This window comes from Saccopteryx leptura, chromosome 3 (assembly GCF_036850995.1).
Source record: "Saccopteryx leptura isolate mSacLep1 chromosome 3, mSacLep1_pri_phased_curated, whole genome shotgun sequence".
In the NCBI taxonomy this organism is placed as follows: domain Eukaryota; kingdom Metazoa; phylum Chordata; class Mammalia; order Chiroptera; family Emballonuridae; genus Saccopteryx; species Saccopteryx leptura.
In genome coordinates, this window is record NC_089505.1 from 183246533 (window position 1) to 183271323 (window position 24791).

Here is a 24791-nt window from a genome sequence, read left to right on the forward strand (position 1 = left end):
TTTAACACATAGTCTTCTTATGCTGAGGGTAGGAAAACCTTCAAAAAAAAAAAACTGGAAAACTTTGTGCAGCACATATTTATTAAGTTGTTTTGGAATGCATTTATTGATTCTGTGTTCTCTGGAACTTGAGGAGATGATGTTTATGAGAGAAATTTATAAAGCTAAAGCACTATGTCAATATAAGGTAAAATAAGTAGCATGTTTGGTGGCTACACCCATTGTGGGAACCACAAATACCCATGTGAATAAGCTCGGTGCCTACAGCCAGCTTCGACTGGGAGAAGGCTTTTTGCTCTGTTAAGCCTAACAAAGCTGAATGATCCACGAGTCACTATCCCTCTCCAAATAATCTTCATGTACTGAGAAACATTCCTGTTCCATTGGCCTGTAATTTTGGAATTTCATGGTTCCATAATTCCCATTGTCCTATAATTTTCTTGCATCCCATACTGGTCCTGGTTTTCATGATTGTAAGTGTGCTACTGGGTTATGATGCTGTCTTATTTCTAGAATCAGTAGTGAATGAATCTGTCAAGTGAATTTTTGGAAATACATCATTTAGCCAAATTAGGTATCCTAGTAAAATAGGAGACATTTCTAGTCCTGCCATGTCAAACTTGAGCATGATGATCCCATGTTCAAGTCAGTGACGTTGGGGTTTCAAATATGGGTCTTCAACATCCCAGGTCAACCCTGTATCCACTGTACCACCACTGGTCAGGGACATTAGAATTATTTGAGCAGCTTATTTAAAATTCACAGCTCTGGGATTCCCTCCCAGAGGTTTTGATTCAGATGTTTGCTATAGGGCCAAAGAATCGAAAGTCTGAGAAGCATCCTAAATCGTTTTTAATCAAGTGGTTTATAGACCAGACTTCGAGAAGCACTTTCTCAAAGGGTAACCGGGAGGCAAATGGTAGTATACTTCAGATGATAGAACTAACAGAAGCAAAGGCACAAATTACGATAATGGGAAGAATGAGTGATGGACAGGAAGCTAAAGGGTAGATAACATGTATGCTGAGGGTACTTTTCCTACTGTCAGTGCCATTTGTATATCCAGACACTTAAACACTGGAGTGCCTACTATGTGCCAGCTGTTTTGCTAGGTGCTGAGGATACTAAAACATAAGGACAATTCTTCTGGCAGTAGGTTTTTCGAAGGGAGAGTCTGGAATGTAGATCCACAGGACTTCTGAAATGTAGCAGGGACTATGATAAAAATATATTTGAGGAATATCAATTAGGGAATGGTGAGAGCAGGACAAGGAGGTAGAGGGGTTCTGAAACTGAAACTTGAATGGATGTTTTCTTCTTCTGCGTTTCTGAAATTGTACAGTGCAGTGAGTTAGCGTGAGGTTTTACACAGTGACTTTTACAATAACTTATTATTTTTATTGGATGGGTTGCTTGTGTTCTACCTGTCTTTTTGATGCTTCATTAAATGAACTATGTAAATATAAGGACCTCTACTGGTATCTTGAGATTTTTCCAGCTAGTTCTGGAATTCAAAATTTAAAAAAAGAATCAAAACCTCTTTGATTTTAAAATTCTCTATTCTTCAGAAACAAAGTGAGCATTCTTTATTTGAAAGAGAAACTTAATAGATGGTAAGATTTTTAGTAACTTGGCTACTGTTTATTTCTTTTTAAGCCTTGTTTCCACGGTTTCAAACATTTTGAGGTTAAATGTCAGGTAACCTCCTTATTCAGTTACACTCCTGCCCCAATTCTGTGATGTCTGAGCTCCAATTATTTCCACCTTGAGTCTGTTCTTGAACTGTATTCTCTATGATGGGGATGAACCCATCTCAGCATTCTCCTTAAGTCACTCCTAACCTAGAGCAAGAGCTAAAATTCTTAACCTACTTGTCGTTGGCTGTAATACAAAATTTCAAATGTTTTTGGATTCTGCAGTTCTCAGCCACATTAAACTTGGCGTCTTTGATGTAGCTTCAAGGCAGACTTGACCAAGTGGTATTGCCTCCTGCTGATATTTAGGTGAAAGCCAACACCATAAAAATGAACATTTTACTGAGAGTGCTTGCTCTACTACCTGCAAGCCCAGCCAGCCACACTGCCAAATTGGTCAAAGATAGAACTGGCTTGAGAATTGCAAAGTGTGTTCCTCTGGCAGAGGATGGAGCCCAGATTGATCTCCTGAGGCTCCCTAACTAAAATGCAGTAGACATGTCAAACACTTTAAATGGAAACTTAAAAAAAATCCTCTTAATTTGCTTATTATAAAAGCAATTTGGTTAAGAAGTAAAAAACAATGATGAATCTTTCAATTTTTAAACTTTACCTTACTTCTTTATTAGCCCACCCACCTGGGTTTCTAGAAATAATACTATTGTTCTAAAAGAGCAGTACAGCAGGAATTTTAGAGTCTATAATTGGGTTGACACATACATTCTCTGCTCAAGAGTAAGATTGCAGAAGGATTTGGCAATCTGGATTACATGGAGACATCATTAAATTATATTTACAAATCTCTATGGAGCAATCACAGCATGTTAAGAGCTATAACGGTCACAGAATTAAACATGGCTTCTGTCCAGTGGAGTCGCTTCTGTGGGCCAGTTACAGACAGGCTGGCCCTGAGAAGATCCCCAGGGCTCTCCTTTTCAAGGTGCATGTTTTCTTTAGATTTTCTTAGCTATAATATAAGATTTTTTTACTTCTGAGTCAAAAGAGACTATTTTTCAAGAAGTATGATGTGGATCTCTGTGTATTTGACAGCATAAAATGATGTGGAGTCTTGAAAGTGATTTAAGAAAGCAACTCTATGAGTGGCACATCTGTCCCTGACATCACAGTTCCAAAATAGCGGTCATCTCAAAGCTGTTTAGACTCTTCCAGCTATAAGAAATTCACTACTTCACAAGGACACTTCATGTAAAGTTTGTACTGTGATAGTTGATAGTTTTCTGCTCAGTAAAATAATTTTCCACCTCCTTAAAACTTCCTGGTCCTTGCCCATTCTTTTTGAACAGGGGTTAAAAAAACTTGTTTTTAAAAGGCTAGATAATAAATGTCTTTGGCTTTCCAAGCACATCTTTGTCTTGACTACTCAACTTTGTGGCAGTTGTACAGAAGTTGTACTTCAACAAATGGGAGTCTCTGAATTTAAATGAAACTTTATTTATAAAACTAGGTAGCTGCCCCATGGGCTGTAGTTTTCTGGCTTCTTGTTCTAAAGCTATATAACCTAGGCCATGAATATGAATTACTAAACTTTTAATTCCAGGCTGGTTTCTTGACATTTATAATGGCCCTTACTCTCCACCTCTCCTTCTTAATGAATTAATTAGGAAAGTCTATCTAAAGTCATTTCATAAATCTAACAAGAGTCTTCAAGTTCTAACAGAGATGAATTTGTAACTGGAATTATCTGCTGTTTTAAATGTGAGTTATAATATTATGAAATTCAAGATAGTTTTTCCTCTTTTTTCAAATGGTAAAAATCTAATACTATATAGTTTATTTTTATTTTTTTATTATGTCAGGTAGCAATAACTTCAAGAAAGTGCTTTTAGTGTTCCATATTGAGCTTTCTTAGATGGAAGATGGCCATTTTGGGGGATGAGAAAGATGCAGTTGAAAAAAAATATTTACCCTCAAAATGCAGAATATTTTTACAGTTCTGAATACAACCATCCTTTCAGAGAGAAGGGTTGCAATTTAAATGGAAGGACAGAGTAGCTGTATGAAGCATTACTCATATAGTTTTTCCCTCTTCCCTTTCGCCATTTGTATTTTTCTCTTTACTGATTATCTTCAAATGTAGGGCCATGATAGTGCCAGATTATTACCCGCTGGGCATAATAAACACCTACACATAGCTTAGGGGATCAAGAAATGGGGTCAGCCAAAAGTTGTCTATTATGCTGCAGAAGCAGGTAATATTAAGAACAGAATCAGCCTTATTTTTAAGATTTCACATTATATATGGTAAAAGGACTGCTGTTGTTAAAAATATATATTGGGCCCTGGCCGGTTGGCTCAGTGGTAGAGCGTCAGCCTGTTGTGCAGGAGTCCCGGGTTCGATTCCCAGCCAGGGCACATAGGAGAGGCGCCCATCTGCTTCTCCACCCCTCCCCCTCTCCTTCTTCTCTGTCTCTCTCTTCCCCTCCTGCAGCCAAGGCTCCATTAGAGCAAAGTTGGCCCGGGCGCTGAGGATGGCTCCATGGCCTCTGCCTCAGGTGCTAGAATGGCTCTGGTTGCAACAGAGCAGCTCCCCAGATGGGCAGAGCATTGACCCCTGGTGGGCATGCCAGGTGGATCCCGGTCGGGCACATGCGGGAGTCTGTCTGACTACCTCCTCGTTTCCAACTTCAGAAAAATACAATATATATATGATATATTGGTCTATGTCCAAAGTAATTTTAGCCACTAAAAAAAGGTTTCAGGACATTTTAAGTAATGGTTTTTAAAGCCAGTCCTCACCTCAGTCAAATACTTGCTACTTAATTGGTCAAATGATAACCAATTAAGCAAGTCCTGTCTCTTTCATATTAAGTAACCTTGGGATTTTCTCCAGAGAGGGAAGATGACACAAGAAGAAGTGAAAAAATCAGATTTGATGGGAGAAATTGTTCCTGGTTAAAGTGAGGTTTATGTATTGTTTGGGCTAGACAGTTCTCATTCCTTGCTACTAAAAGTGTGGACTGTCTCAATAGGGAACTGGTTAGAAATGCATTCTCCTAGGCCTAACCCTGTATCTTTTGATTCAGAATCTTATACTTAACAACACCCCTCGGTGAGTCACAGGCACATTAAGTTTGAGAGGTTCTGATCTAGTTCACAGCCTCATAGCAGGGCTACCTTTGTTTCAGAAATGGCCATATTCACAAAGAGCTTGAGATGCTTTTGGGGAGATCAGGTGGAGAAAAGATATAATGCTTAAAGTGGTATTCAGACTTTGCCCAGAAATCTACACCATAAAATTCTGAATGCCAAAATGATAAGTACTCTCATCACTCTGGAATATGGACTTTTCTTCTTTTCTGAATAAGTATTAAATTGTGTAGATTTTCCAACCTTTTACTATTAACTAACATATCTGTGTCTTTATATGTAAAGTGGATTTCTTATAAATATCATATAATTAGATCTACTTGTTTTCTAAAAATGACCTGGCAATCTCTGCCTTTTAATGGCAGTGTTTAGATCATTTACATTTAATATGATTATTGACAGTGTTGAGTTTAAATCTACCATCTTTTTATTTGTATTCATTTGTCCTATCTGTTCTTTGTTCCTTTTCCTTTATTTGCCTTCTTTTGGATTAATTGTATATCTTTTATGATTTTATTTTATCTCAATTATGGGTTAAACCTTTATATTTTATTATTAGATTTTTAGTAGTTACTCTAGGTTTCATAGTATACATATTGAATTTATCACAGTCTACTTTTAAATAATGTTTTACCACTTCACATATAGTGTAAGAATTTTACAAAGCATGCTTCAATTTCCCCCCTTCCATTCTTTGTACTGTTGTTGTCATACATCTTACTTCTCCATATGTTACAAACCACTTAATACTCTCTTGTTATTTTTTTTGTTTTGAGCAATTATTTTTTTATTAAAAAACTGAAAATATATTTTACATTTATGTACATATTTACCATTTCTCTTGTTTCTTCCTTTGTGTAGATCTAAATTTTCATCTAGAATATTCACTTGCTTGAGGAACTTTTTTTTTTTTTTGCATTTTTCCAAAGCTGTAAACGGGGAGGCAGTCAGACAGACCCCCGCATGCGTCCGACCGGGATCCACCCGGCATGCCCACCAGGGGGCGATGCTCTGCCCCTCTGGGGCGTTACTCTGCTGCATCCAGATCCATTCCAGCACCTGAGACAGAGGCCACAGAGCCATCCTCAGCGCCTGGGCCATCCCTGCTCCAATGGAGCCCTGGCTGCGGGAGGGAAAGAGAGAGACAGAGAGGAAAGAGAGGGAGAGGGGTGGAGAAGCAGATGGGCGCTTCGCCTGTGCGCCCTGGCTGGGAATCAAACCTGGGACTCCTGCACAACAGGCCGACACTCTACCACTGAGCCACCTGGCCAGGGCCTGAAGAACTTTTTTTAACCTTTAACCATTCAATACAGGTTTAATGATGATATATTATCTCAGCTTTTATTTGTCTGAAAAAGTCAAGTTTTGGAAGATTTTCACTTTCAATTTTTTCAAATTATAATTCTAGTATGACAGCATATTTTCCTTTCTGCACTTTAAAGATATTCTTCTATTGTCTTTTACCCTAAATGGCCTGATGAAAGACCTGCTATCATTTTAATTTTTGTTCCTCTGTACATAATGTGTCTTCGTTTATCTGGCTGATTTAAAAAATTTTCACTTTATCACTGTTTTTTAGCAATTGTACTATTGAGTGACTGTTATCTGATTTTTTTTTTTTATTTAGAGTTCTTTGAGTTTTTTGGATCTGTGTGTTTATAGTTGTTATCAAATTCAGAAAAATCTAGCATTATTTCTTCAAGTCACTTTTTAGTCTTCTCCTTTCTTTCCCTCCTTCTGGGACTCAAGGTACAGAAATGCTGGACTGCTTTATATTATTTGACAGTTCACCAAACCCTGTTCATTTATTTTCAGTCTTTTTTTCTCTTAGTGTTATCACACTTGGCATAGTTTCTATTGCTATGACTTCAACTTCACTAATTTTTTTTTTTTTTTTCTGAAGCTGGAAATGGGGAGAGACAGTCAGACAGACTCCTGCATGCGCCCGGCCGGGATCCACCCGGCACGCCCACCAGGGGGCGACGCTCTGCCCACCAGGGGGCGATGCTCTGCCCCTCGGGGCGTTGCTTTGTGCAACCAGAGCCACTCTAGCGCCTGGGGCAGAGGCCAAGGAGCCATCCCCAGCGCCCGGGCCATCTTTGCTCCAATGGAGCCTCGCTGTGGGAGGGGAAGAGAGAGACAGAGAGGAAGGAGAGGGGGAGGGGTGGAGAAGCAAATGGGCGCTTCTCCTGTGTGCCCTGGCCGAGAATCGAACCCGGGACTTCTGCACGCCAGGCCGATGCTCTACCACGGAGCCAACCGGCCAGGGCCTCACTAATATTTTCTTGCTCAGTATTTAAGTTGCTGTTAACCTCATCCAGTGTTATTTTAAAATTTGCTTTCTGAAAGTTTATTTGCATATTTTACAGCTTCCATTTATTTCCTGATATTTTTAATATTTATACTTCTGGTTTTTCTTTGAATTCTTGAGCATACATTGAAGATTTATAATAGCTCTTTATAATAGCTACTGACTATTATCTCTTTCATTTCTTTTTTTTTTTTTAATTCAGTGAGAGGAGGGAAGGCAGAGAGACAGACTCCCGCATGCATCCTGACTGGGATCCACCCAGCAAGCCCACTCAGGGCGATGCTTTGCCCATCTGGGGTGTTGCTCTGTTGCTCAGCAACCGAGCTCTTCTCAGCACCTGAAGCAGAGGCCATGGAGCCATCCTCAGTGCCTGGGGCCAACTTGCTCTAAACGAGCCATGGCTGCAGGAAGGGAAGAAAGAGAGAGGGGGAGAGAGAGAGAGAGAAGCAAGAATGGGAGGGGTGGAGAAGCAGATGAGAACTTCTTCTGTGTGCCCTGACTGGGAATTGAACCTGGGACATCCACATGCTGGACTGATGCTGTACCACTGAGCCAACCACCCAGGGCCTCTTTCATTTCTGAGTATGCTTCTATTGACTGATTTTTCTTTTGGTTATAAATTACATGTCTTTGCATGCTCCTTAATTTTTGATTGGCGCTGTGTGTTGGATTTTGTTATATTCTGTTTAGGAAAGTTAGATTTTACTCTAGTATGCAATTAAGTCACTTGGAGATCTGTTTGAGGATCCTTTTAAAGTTTGCTGTTAAACTTTGTTTTGGTGGATCCAGAGATGCCTTGATTTTAGGAATAATGTATCTCACTACTAAAGCACATTTTTATTTGAGGACTGTACCTAATACTTCATATATTATTAAGTCTCTACATGACGGTTCTTCGGCATACAACTGTTCCCAGCCTTGTGTGAGTGCTTGTCATATATGTGGGGTTTTTGTTTCCTTACTGCTTCCCCATAGTTCTTTTCCTGCCTTGGAGGTTTTCTCATATGGAGCAGTTTAGAACTCAACTCAAGACTAGAGAAACCTCTGTAGATCTTTGGAGCTCTGTGTGTGTGTGTGTGTCCTTTTTTCTGCTATTTAGCTCTGGGAATTTAGCTACTTTGGCCTCCCCAAACTCTAGTTTCCATCTCCTGAACTCAGTGAGATTATTGGGTTCTATTTGATCCCTACTCTTAACACTCTCTCCAGGCAGTGATCTGGGGCTATTGTAGGGTTCATATTACTTGTTTCATAACTTTTATCTGGTTTCTAAATGTTTTATGGTGAAAGGGCAATTCCATAACAGGTAATCCTTATGGACAGAGGGAGAGTTCCATTGTGCAGTATAACAAAGACAACTTAAAGACTATATGAGAATACCATTTCATTTTCAAAATGCATAGTGTTGTATATTAATGTCCCAGATATTCCATAACAAAGTATCATAAACTGGGTAACTTTAAACAGCAAAAATTTATTCTCTCACAGTTTTGGAGACTAAAAGTCTGACATCAAGGTATCAGAAGGTTGTGTGTTTTTTTGAAGTCTCTAAAAAGAATCTGTTCCATGCTTTTCTCTTAGCTTTTGGTATTTTTCTTGGCATTCCTTGATTTGTAGAAGCATCACTCCAATCTCTGCCTTTGTCATCACATAAAACTATGTTTTTGTGTCTCTTTATTTCTTCTTATAAGGACATTAATCATATTGGATTAAGGGCCCACCCTACTCCAGTATGACCTAATCTTAACTAATTCTATCTGCAAGGGCCCTATGTTCAAACATCACATTCTGAGATCTGAATTTTTTTTGGGGGGGGTACTATTCAACCCAATAGGTATGGCCCCTGTAACCCCCCTAAGTTCGTTTTATCCTTTGAATCTATGAAATGTCTCCAATTCCTTCATTCTTCCTCAGAGAAAGGAACTTACATTATTACTCTAGATAAGGAATTCTTTTCTTTAAAATAATTTTATTTTTTTAATGGGGCGACATCAATAAATCAGGATACATATATTCAAAGATAACTAGTCCAGGTTATCTTATTGTTCAATTATGTTGCATACCCATCACCCAAAGTCAGATTGTCCTCTGTCACCTTCTATCTAGTTTTCTTTGTGCCCCACCACCTCCCCCTTTCCCTCTCCCTCTCCTCCCTCCCCCCGTAACCACCACACTCTTATCAATGTCTCTCAGTTTCACCTTTATGTCCCATCTACGTATGGAATAATGCAGTTCCTGGTTTTTTCTGATTTACTTATTTCACTTCGTATAATGTTATCAAGATCCCACCATTTTGCTGTAAATGATCTGATGTCATCATTTCTTATGGCTGAGTAGTATTCGATAGTGTATATGTGCCACATCTTCTTTATCCAGTCATCTATTGACGGGCTTTTGGGTTGTTTCCATGTCTTGGAACTGTGAACAATGCTGCAATGAACATGGGGCTGCATGTGTCTTTACGTATCAATGTTTCTGAGTTTTTGGGGTATATACCCAGTAGAGGGATTGCTGGGTCATAAGGTAGTTCTATTTTCAGTTTTTTGAGGAACCACCATATTTCTTCCATAATGGTTGTACTACTTTAAATTCCCACCAACAGTGTATGAGGGTTCCTGTTTCTCCACAGCCTCTCCAACATTTGCTATTACCTGTCTTGTTAATAATAGCTAATCTAACAGGTGTGAGGTGGTATCTCATTGCAGTTTTGATTTGCATTTCTCTAATAACTAATGAAGATGAGCATCTTTTCATATATCTGTTGGCCATTTGTATTTCTTCCTGGGAGAAGTGTCTGTTCATGTCCTCTTCCCATTTTTTATTGGATTGTTTGTTTGTTTGTTGTTGAGTTTTATGAGTTCTTTGTATATTTTGGATATTAGGCCCTTATCTGAGCTGTTGTTTGAAATATCATTTCCCATTTACTTGGCTGTCTGTTTATTTTGTTATCAGTTTCTCTTGCTGAGCAAAAACTTCTTAGTCTGATGTAATCCCATTCATTAATTTTTGCCTTCACTTCTCTTGCCTTTGGAGTCAAATTCATAAAATGTTCTTTAAAACCCAGGTCCATGAGTTTAGTACCTATGTCTTCTTCTATGTACTTTATTGTTTCAGGCCTTATGTTTAGATCTTTGATCCATTTTGAGTTAACTTTAGTACAGGGGGACAAATTGTAGTACAGTTTCATTCTTCTGCATGTGGCTTTCCAGTTTTCCCAGCACCATTTATTGAAGAGGCTTTCTTTTCTCCATTGTGTGTTGTTGACCCCTTTATCAAAAATTATTTGACTATATTTATGTGGTTTTATTTCTGGGTTTTCTATTCTGTTCCATTGGTCTGAGTGTCTATTTTTCTGCCAATACCATGCTGTTTTGATTGTCATGGCCCGATAATATAGTTTGAAGTCAGGTATTGTAATGCCCCAGCTTCATTCTTTTTCTTTAGGATTGCTTTGGCTATTCAGGGTTTTTTATAGTTCCATATAAATCTGACGATTTTTTTCTCCATTTCCTTAAAATATGTCATTGGAATTTTGATGGGAATTGCATTAAATTTGTATATTGCTTTGGGTAATATGGCCATCTTGATTATATTTATTCTTCCTAACCAAGAACAAGGAATATTCTTCCATCTCATTATATCTTTTTCGATTTCCCTTAACAATGGTTTATAGTTTTTATTATATAAGTCCTTTACATTCTTTGTTATGTTTATTCCTAAGTATTTTATTTTTTTTGTTGCAATCGTAAAGGGGATTATTCTTCTAAGTTCGTTCTCAAATGTTTCATTGTTGGCATATAGAAAGGCTATTGACTTCTGTATGTTAATTTTGTATCCTGCAACCTTACTGTATTGGCTTATTGTTTCTAGTAGTCTTTCTGTGGATTCTTTGGGGTTTTCGATGTATAGGATCATATCATCTGCAAAAAGTGATACTTTTACTTCTTCTTTTCCGATATGGGTGCCTTTTATTTCTTTGTCTTGTCTGATTGCTCTGGCTCGAACCTCTAGTACCACATTAAATAAGAGTGAAGAGAGTGGACAACCCTGTCTTGTTCCTGATTTAAGGGGGAAAGCCTTCAGTTTAGTGCCATTTAATATGATGTTAGCTGATGGTTTATCATATATGGCCTTTATCATGTTGAGATATTTTCCTTCTATACCCATTTTGTTGAGAGTCTTAAACATAAAATTGTGTTGTATTATATCGAAAGCCTTTTCTGCGTCTATTGATAAGATCATGTGGTTTTTGTTCTTTGTTTTGTTGATATGGTATATTACGTTAACCGTTTTACATATGTTGAACCATCCTTGAGATTCTGGGATGAATCCCACTTGATCATGATGTATTATTTTTTTAATAGGTTGTTGTATTCGATTTGCTAGTATTTTGTTTAGTATTTTAGCATCTGTATTCATTAGAGATATTGGCCTGTAGTTTTCTTTTTTTGTGCCATCCTTGCCTGGTTTTGGTATGAGGGTTATGTTGGCCTCATAAAATGTGTTTGGAAGTATTGCTTCTTCTTCAACTTTTTGGAAGACTTTCAGTAGAATAGGAACCAAGTCTTCTTTGAATGTTTGATAAAATTCGCTGGTATAGCCGTCTGGGCCTGGACTTTTATTTTTGGGGAGGTTTTTAATGTTTTTTTCTATTTATTCTCTACTAATAGGCCTGTTTAGGCTTTCTGCTTCTTCTTAACTCAGTCTAGTAAGGTTGTATTATTCTAGGAATTTATCCATTTCTTTTAGGTTGTTGAATTTAGTGGCATAAAGTTTTTCATAGTATTCTACAATAATTCTTTGTATATCTATGGTGTCCATGGTGATTTCTCCTCTTTCATTTTGGATTTTGTTTATATGAGTTCTTTCTCTTTTTTCCTTGGTAAGTCTTGCCAAGGGTTTGTCAAGTTTGTTGATCTTTTCAAAGAACCAGCTCCTTGTTCTATTAATTTTTTCTATATTTTTTCTGTTCTCTAATTAATTTATTTCTGCTCTGATTTTTATTATCTCCTTTCTTCGGCTGGTTTTGGGTTGTCTTTGTTCTTTTTTTCTAGTTCCTTAAGGTGTGAAGTTAAGTGGTTCACTTGGGCTCTCTCTTGTTTGTTCATATATGCCTGAAGTGATATGAACTTCCCTCTTTCTTATCACTGCTTTTGCTGCATCCCATAGATTCTGATATGTCATATTGTCATTTTCATTAGTCTGTATATATCTCTTGATCTCTGCACTTATTTCTTCTTTGACCCATTCATTTTTTTTTAATAAATTTTTATTAATGATAATGGGATGACATTAATAAATCAGGGTACATATATTCAAAGAAAACATGTCTAGGTTATTTTGTCATTAAATTATGTTGCATACCCCTCGCCCAAAGTCAGATTGTCCTCCGCCTCCCTCTATCTAGTTCTCTGTGCCCCTCCCCCTCCCCCTAACTCTCTCCCTCCCTCCCTCCCATGTCCTCCCTCCCCCAACCCCTGGTAACCACCGCACTCTTGTCCATGTCTCTTAGTCTCGTTTTTATATTCCACCAATGTATGGAATCATGTAGTTCTTGTTTTTTTCTGATTTACTTATTTTACTCCGTATAATGTTATCAAGATCCCACCATTTTGCTGTAAATGATCTGATGTCATCATTTCTTATGGCTGAGTAGTATTCCATAGTGTATATGTGCCACATCTTCTTTATCCAGTCTTCTATTGAAGGGCTTTTTGGTTGTTTCCATGTCTTGGCCACTGTGAACAATGCTGCAATGAACATGGGGCTGCATGTGTCTTTACGTATCAATGTTTCTGAGTTTTTGGGGTATATACCCAGTAGAGGGATTGCTGGGTCATAAGGTAGTTCTATTTGCAGTTTTTTGAGGATCCACCATACTTTCATCCATAATGGTTGTACTACTTTACAGTCCCACCAACAGTGGATGAGAGTTCCCTTTTCTCCGCAGCCTCTCCAACATTTGCTATTACCCGTCTTGTTGATAATAGCTAATCTAACAGGGGTGAGGTGGTATCTCATTGTAGTTTTGATTTGCATTTCTCTAATAACTAATGAAGCTGAGCATCTTTTCATATATCTGTTGGCCATTTGTATTTCTTCCTGGGAGAAGTGTCTGTTCATGTCCTCTTCCCATTTTTTTATTGGATTGTTTGTTTGTTTGTTGTTGAGTTTTATGAGTTCTTTGTATATTTTGGATATTAGGCCCTTATCTGAGCTGTTGTTTGAAAAAATCATTTCCCATTTAGTTGGCTATCTGTTTATTTTGATATCAGTTTCTCTTGCTGAGCAAAAACTTCTTAGTCTGATGTAGTCCCATTCATTTATCTTTGCCTTCACTTCTCTTGCCATTGGAGTCAAGTTCATAAAATGTTCTTTAAAACCCAGGTCCATGATTTTAGTACCTATGTCTTCTTCTATGTACTTTATTGTTTCAGGTCTTATATTTAGGTCTTTGATCCATTTTGAATTAATTTTAGTACATGGGGACAGGCTATAGTCGAGTTTCATTCTTTTGCATGTGGCTTTCCAGTTTTCCCAACACCATTTGTTGAAGAGGCTCTCTTTTCTCCATTGTGTGCTGTTGGCCCCTTTATCAAAGATTATTTGACCATATATATGTGGTTTTATTTCTAGGCTTTCTATTCTGTTCCATTGGTCTGAGTGTCTATTTTTCTGCCAATACCATGCTGTTTTGATTATCGTGGCCCTATAATATAGTTTAAAGTCAGGTATTGTAATGCCCCCAGCTTCATTCTTTTTCCTTAGGATTGTTTTGGCTATTCGGGGTTTTTTATAGTTCCATATAAATCTGATGATTTATTGTTCCATTTCTTTAAAAAATCTCATAGGAATTTTGATGGGAATTGCATTAAATTTATATATTGCTTTGGGTAATATGGCCATTTTAATTATATTTATTCTTCCTATCCAAGAACAAGGAATATTTTTCCATCTCATTGTGTCTTTTTCTATTTCTCTTAATAATGCCTTGTAGTTTTCGTTATATAGGTCCTTTACATTCTTTGTTATGTTTATTCCTAGGTATTTTATTTTTTTTGGTTGCAATCGTGAAGGGGATTATTTTTTTGAGTTCGTTTTCTAATATTTCATTGTTGGCATATAGAAAGGCTATGGACTTTTGTATGTTAATTTTGTATCCTGCGACCTTACTGTATTGGTTTATTGTTTCTAATAAACTTTTTGTGGAGTCCTTTGGGTTTTCGATGTATAGGATCATATCATCAGCAAAAAGTGATACCTTTACTTCTTCTTTTCCGATATGGATGCCTTTTATTTCTTTGTCTTGTCTGATTGCTCTGGCCAGAACTTCTAGCACCACGTTAAATAAGAGTGGAGAGAGTGGACAACCCTGTCTTGTTCTTGATTTAAGGTAGAAAGTCCTCAGTTTTATGCCGTTTAATATGATGTTGGCTGATGGTTTATCATATATGGCCTTTATCATGTTGAGATATTTTCCTTCTATACCCATTTTCTTGAGAGTCTTAAACATAAAATTGTGTTGTATTTTATCAAAAGCCTTTTCTGCATCTATTGATAAGATCATGTGGTTTTTGTTCTTTGTTTTGTTGATATGGTGTATTACGTTAACCGTTTTGCGTATGTTGAACCATCCTTGAGATTCTGGGATGAATCCCACTTGATCATGATGTATTATTTTTTTAATATGTTGTTGTATTCGGTTTGCCAGTATTTTGTTTAGTATTTTAGCATCTGTGAATTAGAGATATTGGTCTGTAGTTTTATTTCTTTGTGCCATCCTTGCCAGGTTTTGGTATGAGGGTTATGTTGGCCTCATAAAATGTGTTTGGAAGTATTGCTTCTTCTTCAATTTTTTGGAAGACTTTGAGTAGAATAGGAACCAAGTCATCTTTGAATGTTTGATAGAATTCACTAGTATAACCGTCTGGGCCTGGACCTTTATTTTTGGGGAGGTTTTTAATAGTTTTTTCTATTTCCTCCCTGCTGATTGGTGTGTTTAGGCTTTCCGCTTCTTCATGACTCAGTCTAGGAAGGTTGTATTGTTCTAGGAATTTATCCATTTCTTCTAGATTGTTGTATTTGGTGGCATATAATTTTTCATAGTATTCTACAATAATTCTTTGTATATCTATGATGTCTGTGGTGATCTCTCCTCTTTCATTTTGGATTTTATTTATTTGAGTCCTGTGCCTTTTTTCCTTGGTGAGTCTTGCCAAGGGTTTGTCAATTTTGTTGATCTTTTCAAAGAACCAGCTCCTTGTTTTATTGATTTTTTCTATAGTTTTTCTGTTCTCTATTTCATTTATTTCTGCTCTGATTTTTATTATCTCCTTTCTTTGGCTGGTTTTGGGTTGTCTTTGTTCTTCTTTTTCTAGTTCCTTAAGGTGTGAAGTTAGGTGGTTTACTTCGGCTCTCTCTTGTTTGTTCATATAGGCCTAAAGTGATATGAACTTTCCTCTTATTACTGCTTTTGCTGCATCCCAGAGGTTCTGATATGTCGTATTTTCATTTTCATTTGTCTGTATATATCTTTTGATCTCTGCGCTTATTTCTTCTTTGACCCATTCATTTTTTAGAAGTATTTCGTTTAGTTTCCACATTTTTGTGGGTTTTTCCCCCTCTTTTTTGCAGTTGAATTCTAGTTTCAAGGCTTTATGATCAGAAAATATGCTTGGTACAATTTCAATTTTTCTAAATTTGCTGATATTGTCTTTGTGGCCCAACATATGGTCAATTCTTGAGTATGTTCCATGTACACTAGAGAAAAATGTATACTCTGTCGCTTTGGGATGAAGTGTCCTGTAGATGTTTATCATATCCAGGTGTTCTAGTATTTCGTTCAAGGCCACTATATCTTTATTGATTCTCTGTTTGGATGACCGATCTAGAGCCATCAGCGGTGTATTGAGGTCTCCAAGTATGATTGTATTTTTGTTAGTTTTTGTTTTAAGGTCAATAAGTATCTGTCTTATATATTTTGGTGCTCCTTGGTTTGGTGCATATATATTAAGGATTGTTATGTCTTCTTGATTCAACGTCCCCTTAATCATTATGAAATGACCATTTTTGTCTCTGAGTACTTTTATGTCTTGTAGTCAGCATTATTAGATATGAGTATTGCTACACCTGCTTTTTTTGGGGTGTTGTTTGCTTGGAGTATTGTTTTCCAGCCTTTCACTTTGAATTTGTTTTTATCCTTGTTGCTTAGATGTGTTTCTTGTAGGCAGCATATAGTTGGATTTTCTTTTTTAATCCATTCTGCTACTCTGTGTCTTTTTATTGGTAAGTTTAATCCATTTACATTTAGTGTAATTATTGATACTTGTGGGTTCCCTACTGCCATTTTATAAATTGCTCTCTGTTAGTTTTGTATCTTGTTTGATTCTTCTCTTTTGTTTTTCTATCATTTGTTTTTGTTTGTTTGTGTTCCATACTTCTTTCCTCTCTTGCTACCTTTTTTAAGTCAAGTGTTTTTGTGGTGTTTTGTTTCAAGGGTGGTTATCATTAAGTAATGAAAAGGGTACCTACCATATTCATTGTAGTACCCTTTCTTATGAGTATTTCTGCACTTCATCGTCCTTTGCTACTGTTAATCTCCATCCTCTCCCCCCTTTTTTTCCTTTGTTGTCACATTTTATGTTTGGTTTTATTGTGTTCTTGGTGGAGCTGTTACTTGTGGTGTTGTTTTCTTTTGTTCTTTGAATCTGGTTGGAAAACCCCCTTTAGTATTTCCTGGAGTGGGGGCTTTCTGCTGATAAATTCTCTCATCTTTTCTGTATTTGTAAATGTTTTTATATCTCCTTCGTACTTGAAGGATAGCTTTGATGGGTATAGTATTCTTGGCTGAAAGTTCCTCTCTTTCAGGGCTTTAAATATTGGGGTACACTCTCTTCTAGCTTGTAGAGTTTCTGCTGAGAAATCTGATGATAATCTAATAGGCCTTTCTTTATATGTTGTACTCTTCTTTTCCCTGGCTGCCTTGAGAATTTTTTCTTTGCCATTGGTTTGTGCCAATTTCATTATGATGTGCCTTGGAGTGGGTTTGTTGGGGTTAAGAAAACTTGTTGTTCTGTTTGCTTCTTGAATTTGAGGCTTTAGTTCTTTCCACAGACTTGGGAAGTTCTCGTCTATTATTTGTTTGAGTATATTCTCCATTCCATTTTCTTTCTCTTCTCCCTCTGATATACCTATTATTCTTATGTTATTCTTTCTGATGAAGTCAGACAATTCCTGTAGGGCTATTTCGTTTTTTATTATTTTTGAGTCTCTTTCTTCTTCTCTCTGTTGTGCCTCAAGTTGTTTGTCTTCTATTTCACTAATCCTATCTTCTATCTGGGCTGTTCTGTTAGCTAAGCTTGTTACCTCGTTTTTCAGCTCGTGAATTGAGTTTTTCATTTCTGTTTGATTTGTTTTTATAGTTTCAATTTCCTTGGTAATATATTCTTTGTGTTCATTGAGTTGTTTTCTGATCTCCCTAAATTGCCTTTCTGTGTTTTCTTGTATATCTCTGAGTATTTTTAAGATTTCTATTTTAAATTCTCTGTCATTTAGCTCCAAGGCTTCCAATATGTTAAGTCTTTTCTCCATAGATTTTTCCACATCTATTTGTGTTACCTCTCTTTCTTTTGTATCCATAATATTCGATTTCCTCTTTCTTATTGGCATCTGAGGGTGGTCTTGTTGATAGCACACAGGCGAACTCCCTCCGCGGCTTGAATGAACGTCCCTGCGGTAGTTAGCTTTCTCTACACCCTCGTGTCTCAGATTCAAGTGATAACAGTCCTTTCGCTTTCAGTTTGTGTGGAACTCCGGAATGCTCCAAGGATAAATTTTACTGTTTCTAGTTGATAAATTTGTTGTGATTTTGGGGAGATCTGTCGGACACGCTGCTCATGGCGCCATTTCTGTGACGTCACTCCCACCCATTCATTTTTAAAAAGTATGTTGTTTAGTTTCCACATTTTTGTGGGATTTTTTTCCTCTTTGTTGCAGTTGAATTCTAGTTTCAAGGCTTTACGATCAGAAAATATGCTTGGTACAACTTCAGTTTTTCTGAATTTGCTGATGTTGTTTTTGTGGCCCAACATATGGTCAATTCTTGAGAATGATCCATGTACACTGGAGAAAAATGTATATTCAGTTACTTTGGGATGAAATGTCCTGTAGATGCCTATTATATCCAGGTGCTCTAGTGTTTTGTTTAAGGCCACTATATCTTTGTTGATTCTCTTTTTGGATGACTGATCTAGAGCCGTCAGCGGTGTATTGAGGTCTCCAAGTATGATTGTATTTTTGTCAGTTTTTGTTTTAAGGTCAATAAGTAGCTGTCTTATATATTTTGGTGCTCCTTGGTTTGGTGCATATATATTAAGAATTGTTATGTCTTCTTGATTCAGTGTCCCCTTAGCCATTATGAAATGGCCATTTTTGTCTCTGAGTACTTTTGCTGTCTTGTAGTCAGCATTATCAGATATGAGTATTGCTACGCCTGCTTTTTTTTGGATGTTATTTGCTTGGAGTATTGTTTTCCAGCCTTTCACTTTGAATTTGTTTTTATCCTTGTTACTTAGATGAGTTTCCTGTAGGCAGCATACAGTTGGATTTTCTTTTTTAATCCATTCTGCTACTCTGTGCCTTTTTATTGGTGAGTTTAATCTGTTTACATTTAGTGTAATGATTGACACTTGTGAGTTCCCTATTGCCATTTATAGATTGCTTTCTGTTAGTTTTGTGTCTTGTTTGATCCTTCTCTTTTGTTTTTCTATCTTTTGTTTTTATTTGGTTGTATTCCATACATCTTTCCTCTGTTGTTATCTTTTTTAAATCATGTGCTTCTGTGGTGGTTTTTTCAATGGTGGTTACCTTTAAGTAATGAAAAGGGTTCCTATCCTGTTCATTGTAGTGCTCTATTTTGTGAGTACTTTTGCACTCCATCATCCTTTGCTACTGTTAATCTCCATCCTCTCCCCCCCTTTCTTTTTGTTGTTGTCACAGTTTAAATTTGGTTTTATTGTGTTCTTCTTGGAGTTTTTACTTGTGGCTTTGTTTTTTTTTGTTCTTTGTATCTGATTGGAGAACCCCCTTTAGTAATTCCTGGAGTGGGGGTTTTCTGATGATAAATTCCCTCATATTTTCTGTATCTGTGAATGTTTTTATTTCTCCTTCATATTTGAAGGATAGCTTTGATGGGTATAGTAGTTGTGGCTGAAAGTTCCTCTCTTTCAGGACTTTATATATTGGGGTCCACTCTCTTCTAGCTTGTAGAGTTTCTGTTGAGAAATCTGATGATAATCTAATGGGCCTTACTTTATATGTTGTATTCTTCTTTTCCTTGAGAATTTTTCTTTGCCATTGGTTTGTGCCAATTTCATTATGATGTGCCTTGGAGTAGGTTTGTTGGGGTTAAGAAAACTCAGAGTTCTGTTTGCTTCTTGAATTTGAGGCTTTAGTTCTTTCCACAGGCTTGGGAAGGTCTCATCTATTATTTGTTTGAGTATGTTCTCCATTCCATTTTCTCTCTTTCTCCCTCTGATATACCTATTATTCTTATGTTATTCTTTTTGATGGAGTCAGATAATTCCTATAGGGCTATTTCACTTTTTAAAAAAATTTTTGAGTCTCTTTCTTCTTCTCTCTGTTGTGCCTCAAGTTGCTTGTCTTCTGTGTCACTAATCCTACCTTCTATCTGGCCTGTTCTATTAGCTAAGCTTGTTACCTCATTTTTCAGCTCGTGAATTGAGTTTTTCATCTCTGTTTGATTTTTTTTATAGTTTCAATTTCCTTGGAAATATATTCTTTGTGTTCATTGAGTTGTTTTCTGAGCTCCCTAAATTGCCTTTGTTTTCTTGTATATCTCAGAGTATTTTTAGGATTTCTATTTTAAATTCTTTGTCTTTTAACTCCAAGGTATCCAATATGTTAAATTTTTTCTCCATAGATTTTTCCTCATCTATCTGTGCTACCTCTCTTTCTTTTGTATCCATGATATTCGATTTTCTCTTTCTTAATGGCATCTGAGGGTGGTTTGTTGATAGTATTAATGAGATTTAATAAAGAATAAAAAGTTAAAAAAATAAGAAATCAAGGAGTTGTTTTTTTTAAAAAAATTAATAATTAAATAAAGAAAAATAAAATAACAATTAAAAGAAAAAGGAAATTATTTCCCCCTCCTTTTTTCCTCTCCTCTCCTCTCCCCTCTTTCTTGAGAAAATCTTGTGGTGAACTGTGAATTATATTGTACTAAATAGAGCAAACAATGTCTGTAATGGAGGGCCTGGATTGGGGAGAAGTAATAAAGGAGCAAAGAAAAAAAAAAGAAAGAAAGGAAAAAAAAAGAAAAAAAAGGGGTTATGGACTCACAAAAAGCAAATAAGGAAAAAATTTGGGTCAAGAATAAAATGATTTGCTTTTAGGTGTTGGTTCACTAAGAGTTATGATGAGAGGAATAAGAGGGAAACAGGAAAATGGGGGGACAAATTAAAAAGTTACTATTGTATTTAGTGGAACAAGAACTAGATAAAATGGAGATCCAGGGATGGGAGCAGTGCTAGTGAGTTAAAAAGGTGAAGTAAAAACCCCCCAAAATGCCACAAACATAAGTTTGAGTTTCAGATAAGATAATTTGTTCGTTATTGAGGTTTGAATGAGAGGAGACATAAAGGAGAAAGGAAGAAACTAATATAGAGGGAGAAAAGAAAGAGAGAGAGAGAGAAAAAAAGAGGGAACCACTAATAGAAGAAAAAATAAAAAAGAGGAGAGAGAGAGAGAGAGAGTTAAGGGTTTTGGAGTGCAACCCTCATAGAAAGGAAGAGGAAAGAAAAGATAATGGGAGATGTAACACTTATGGGTAGTGTAGTTCAAGGAGAGGAGAGAGTAAGACCAGCAGAGAGTTAAACAACCAAATTGGAGGAGGAAAAAAAAAATCAAGAATGAGGATAAGAGAAACAAACGAACAAATATAATAAAATGGGATAGGTTATAAAGTCTGCGGATTATTCTTGATTTTGAGAGGTTATCTTCTTGCTTTTTCTTTTCTCTCCGTCTTCCTGGTCGGTGACTCTGTACCCTGGGTTCTGCCCCTTTGGCACGCTCAGGTAGAGGTTTGCAGTTGATAAGTTTCTATGGCGATGTCATGTATTGTGCTTCAGTCTCGTTGGCAGTCGAGGCTCATTAGCATTTATAGGCTCTGACAGTGAGAGAGTCCGTGTTCCTGGAGCCTTTCTCCTAGTCTTTCCTTCCTCAATTAGTAGCCTGATAATCCAGCTATGGGGTTGCTGCTGCCTCTGCCTGGATAGTAATAGGCTCAAAGAGCTGGCAACTCCCCACTCTGTTCCCACTCAGCACAGGGCTCTGGGTAAGGCTCAGTCAGTCCGAGTTGCTAGCATAATCGGGCAGGGCTTCTGTCTACTCAAAGACCTCTGGCTCTGCCACTCTGTCCAGTAATGTGGGCGGGCACCCACTCCCGGGCGCTTGGAGGAAACTCTTGCTCACTATCTGTGCACAGACCAGGATATCAGGCCGGCAGTCTCACACTCTGAGTGAAACCCCTGCCCGCACGGAAAAGTTCCAGCGTTGGAATTGGCTCTCGCTCCTTTCCCGTGTGTGGCTTTTTTAGGGCACTGGGGTGGCCTGGAGATTCCGCTTTTGGCCCACACAGAAGCTCCTGACTCTGATCCTCTGTGGGATAACATGGGTGCCCAGTGCCGAGGCACTTGGAGGAATCTCTCACTCACTATCTGCGTGCACAGACCAGGATATCAGGCCGGCCGCTTCACCCTCTGAGTGAAACCCCGACCCGCACAGAAAAGTTCCAGTGTTGGAAGTGGCTCTCGCTCCCTTCCTGTGCGCGGCTTTTTCAGGGGCTGGGGTGGCCCAAGATTCCACTTTTGGCCCACACAAAGGCCCCTGACTCTGCCCCTCTGTGGGATAACACAGGTGCCCACTGCTCAGGTGCTCGGAGGAATCTCTTGCCCACTCTTGATGCGCGCCGACCAGGATATCAGGCCGGAAGTCTCACCCTCTGAGTGAAACCCCCGCCCACACGGAAAAGTTCCAGCATTGGAATTGGTTCTTGCTCCCTCTCTGTGCGCGGCTTTTTCAGGGCGCTGGGGCAGCCCGGAGATTCCACTTTCGGCCCACACAAAGGCCTCTGACTCTGCCTCTCCGTGGGATAACACGGGTGCCCATTCCTGGAGCTTTCAAAGGAATCTCTCGCCCACTATCTGCGCGTGCTGACCAGGAGATCGGGGAAAATGGCTGCCCCACTTTTCTTTGTTTGTCTGGGTTTGGCGCAAGTGTTAGCTTGTATTGCCTGGGTTGCCACAGGAACAGTTTTTCCTTGGCTTGGATCTCCATGCCACAGCCTAGTTCGGCCATTTGTGCCGTGGCCTGGATCTATTCACCCCCTTTGCCCGCCTTAGTTTCTATATTCTCAGTTCCCAGTGAAAGCAGCCCTATTTAGGTTAGTGAGGAAGGCAGAGCATTTCTTACTCCCTATTTCCTTCGGGGTTTGATTATATATTTAGCCAATTTTTCGCTCGACCATACCTTCGGGTGTATTTGGAAACATCGGGAGGCTCCAAGGATAGATTTTTCTGTTTCTGGTTGAAGATCTTGTTGAGATTTGGGGGAGATTTATCGGTATCGCTTCCTATTGCGCCATTACTCTGACGTCATCTCCGATAAGGAATTCTTTATGCTGGAAAAAAGACTAGATTTAGAGATTCTGCCTGCATTTCCATACCTCTTTCCTTATGTTTCCTCACTCTACCCAGCATTCCATTGGTGTCCTTTACTGTTATGCAATGCACCCAAAGCTTTTTATTCATAGACATTCTTGTATTCTCTCCCTCTGAAACTTTGCTGCACAGCAGAACAGGAAGGAAATCCCATTTAGCATTCTCTTCATTCTTTCTACAGCCCTTAGTCATAACTTCTGGTTACCACTCTCTAGCCTGCTAAAATGGCAACTCTCTGAAAGTTCATATATTTTAGAATCCTGCCTCAAATGATCTTTATAAGTTTCCTTTGTGACACATTTCCTGAGAAGTGGCTCCTCTTCTAGATCAAAGCTCTGCAGATCAGATGAGAAACAGAATCATGGCAAACCATTCTTTTTGGTTAGAGAACAGCACTCGTGCATGGGGAAAACAAACCCAATGCATGTTTTTCACAAATGCTCACATACTGCCTTATGGAATTATAGCTTAGCTTCTTTCTGAAAAGATGATCATCTGTGCAATTGCCAGCACCTTTCTGAATTCATATTGAAATTGTGAATGCAAGTTGAGTAGCCACCACACTGAGATAAGTGATATTCCCACCACCTAAGCAGGGAGCTGAACGAAGGAACAAAGGTTCTCCTGAAGGCTAGAAATTACTGGCAGACTCAGAAATAGATTCAGGGAATTTTGGCTATACACTCACCACTTGGCATTTCCTAAAGAACAAGACATTTGTGTGGGTTTCTACCAGGTACTTGCAAGACCTCACTAGATTTGTGTTTGGAAAATGGACAGCTATGGTTTGCAGCCATGCCTATTTAAAGCAAGATGAACAAAAGCTCTGTCTTCTGTGCAGTGCTTTGTGGTCTTTGTGTGTTAATTTTGACTCTTTTTTGAATAGCTGTGGTGGTAGCAGCTAAAAGGTGAAGCATTAGGATGCTTTAGAGCAGCGGTTCTCTACCTATGGGTCACGACCCTGGTGGGGTCGCCTAAAGCCATCGGAAAATACATAATGCATATCAGGTATTTACATTCTGAATCATAACTGTAGCAAAATTACAGTTATGAAGTAGCCACCAAAATTATTTTTTGGTTTGGGGTCACCGCAACATGAGGAGCTGTATTGTGGGGTCACGGCATTAGAAAGGTTGAGAACCTCTGCTTTAGAGGGAGTGGATGCAGGAGGCCCATTGCCAAGCTTGATACATTAGAACAATGCAGCCTTAGAGTCAGGCTGTGCCTAACAATTTTGATGCCCAGTCTTTCCTTTGACCTAACCACAACACCATTCACCATTTCTCTGCCTACCTTCTGCATGCTCACATGGACAACAGGAGGTGGAGCCAACGTTCCCTTCTCTGTTTGCTTGCCAGGCACACGGGAGCATCTGTGGTTTGAAGAGTGAGCCATGTGACAGTGGTGGAGTAGAGGTGTCTCATGTAAAACCAGCACGAGTGGACTGCTTCCCCTAGACCAGAGCTTGAAGAGCAGGGACTGTCTTATTCTTGTGTGTATTCAAGCAGAGCCTGAAACATGGTAACCATTGAGTTAGATTATGAATGGTTAAATGGTACAAGAAAGGTTTTCCCTTTTTGGGATATAATTCTCACTGCTAGCTTTGGGACTTGAGAGGTGTTTCTTGAAGTTAGATCTTTTTTTTTTTTTTTTTTTTTTTTTTTAACTGAGAGGAGGGGAGATAGTGAGACAGACTCCAACATGTGCCCCGACTGGGATCCACCCAGCAACCCCAGTCTGGGGTCAGTGCTTGGACCAACCTAGCTATCCTCAGTGCCTGGGGCTGATGCTCAAACCAATGGAACTACTGGCTGTAAGAAGGGAAGAGGAAGAGAAGGGGGAGAAAGATGGGGAGAGAAGCAGATGGTTGCTTCTCATGTGTGCCCTGACTGGGGATTGAACCCAGGATGTCCGCATGCTGGGCTGATGCTCTATCCATCC

At 38.4% G+C, this 24791-nt stretch overlaps 1 protein-coding gene and 1 non-coding gene across 2 annotated transcripts in view; both read left to right on the top strand.

The window, feature by feature from the left end:
• The window catches only part of BMP6 (bone morphogenetic protein 6), a 213511-nt gene that overhangs the window by 20876 nt on the left and 167844 nt on the right, over positions 1-24791 (top strand). The window lies entirely within an intron of this gene.
• Positions 3992-4067, top strand: TRNAN-GUU (transfer RNA asparagine (anticodon GUU)). Its single transcript has one exon. It is a non-coding gene; the product is annotated as a tRNA-Asn (tRNA).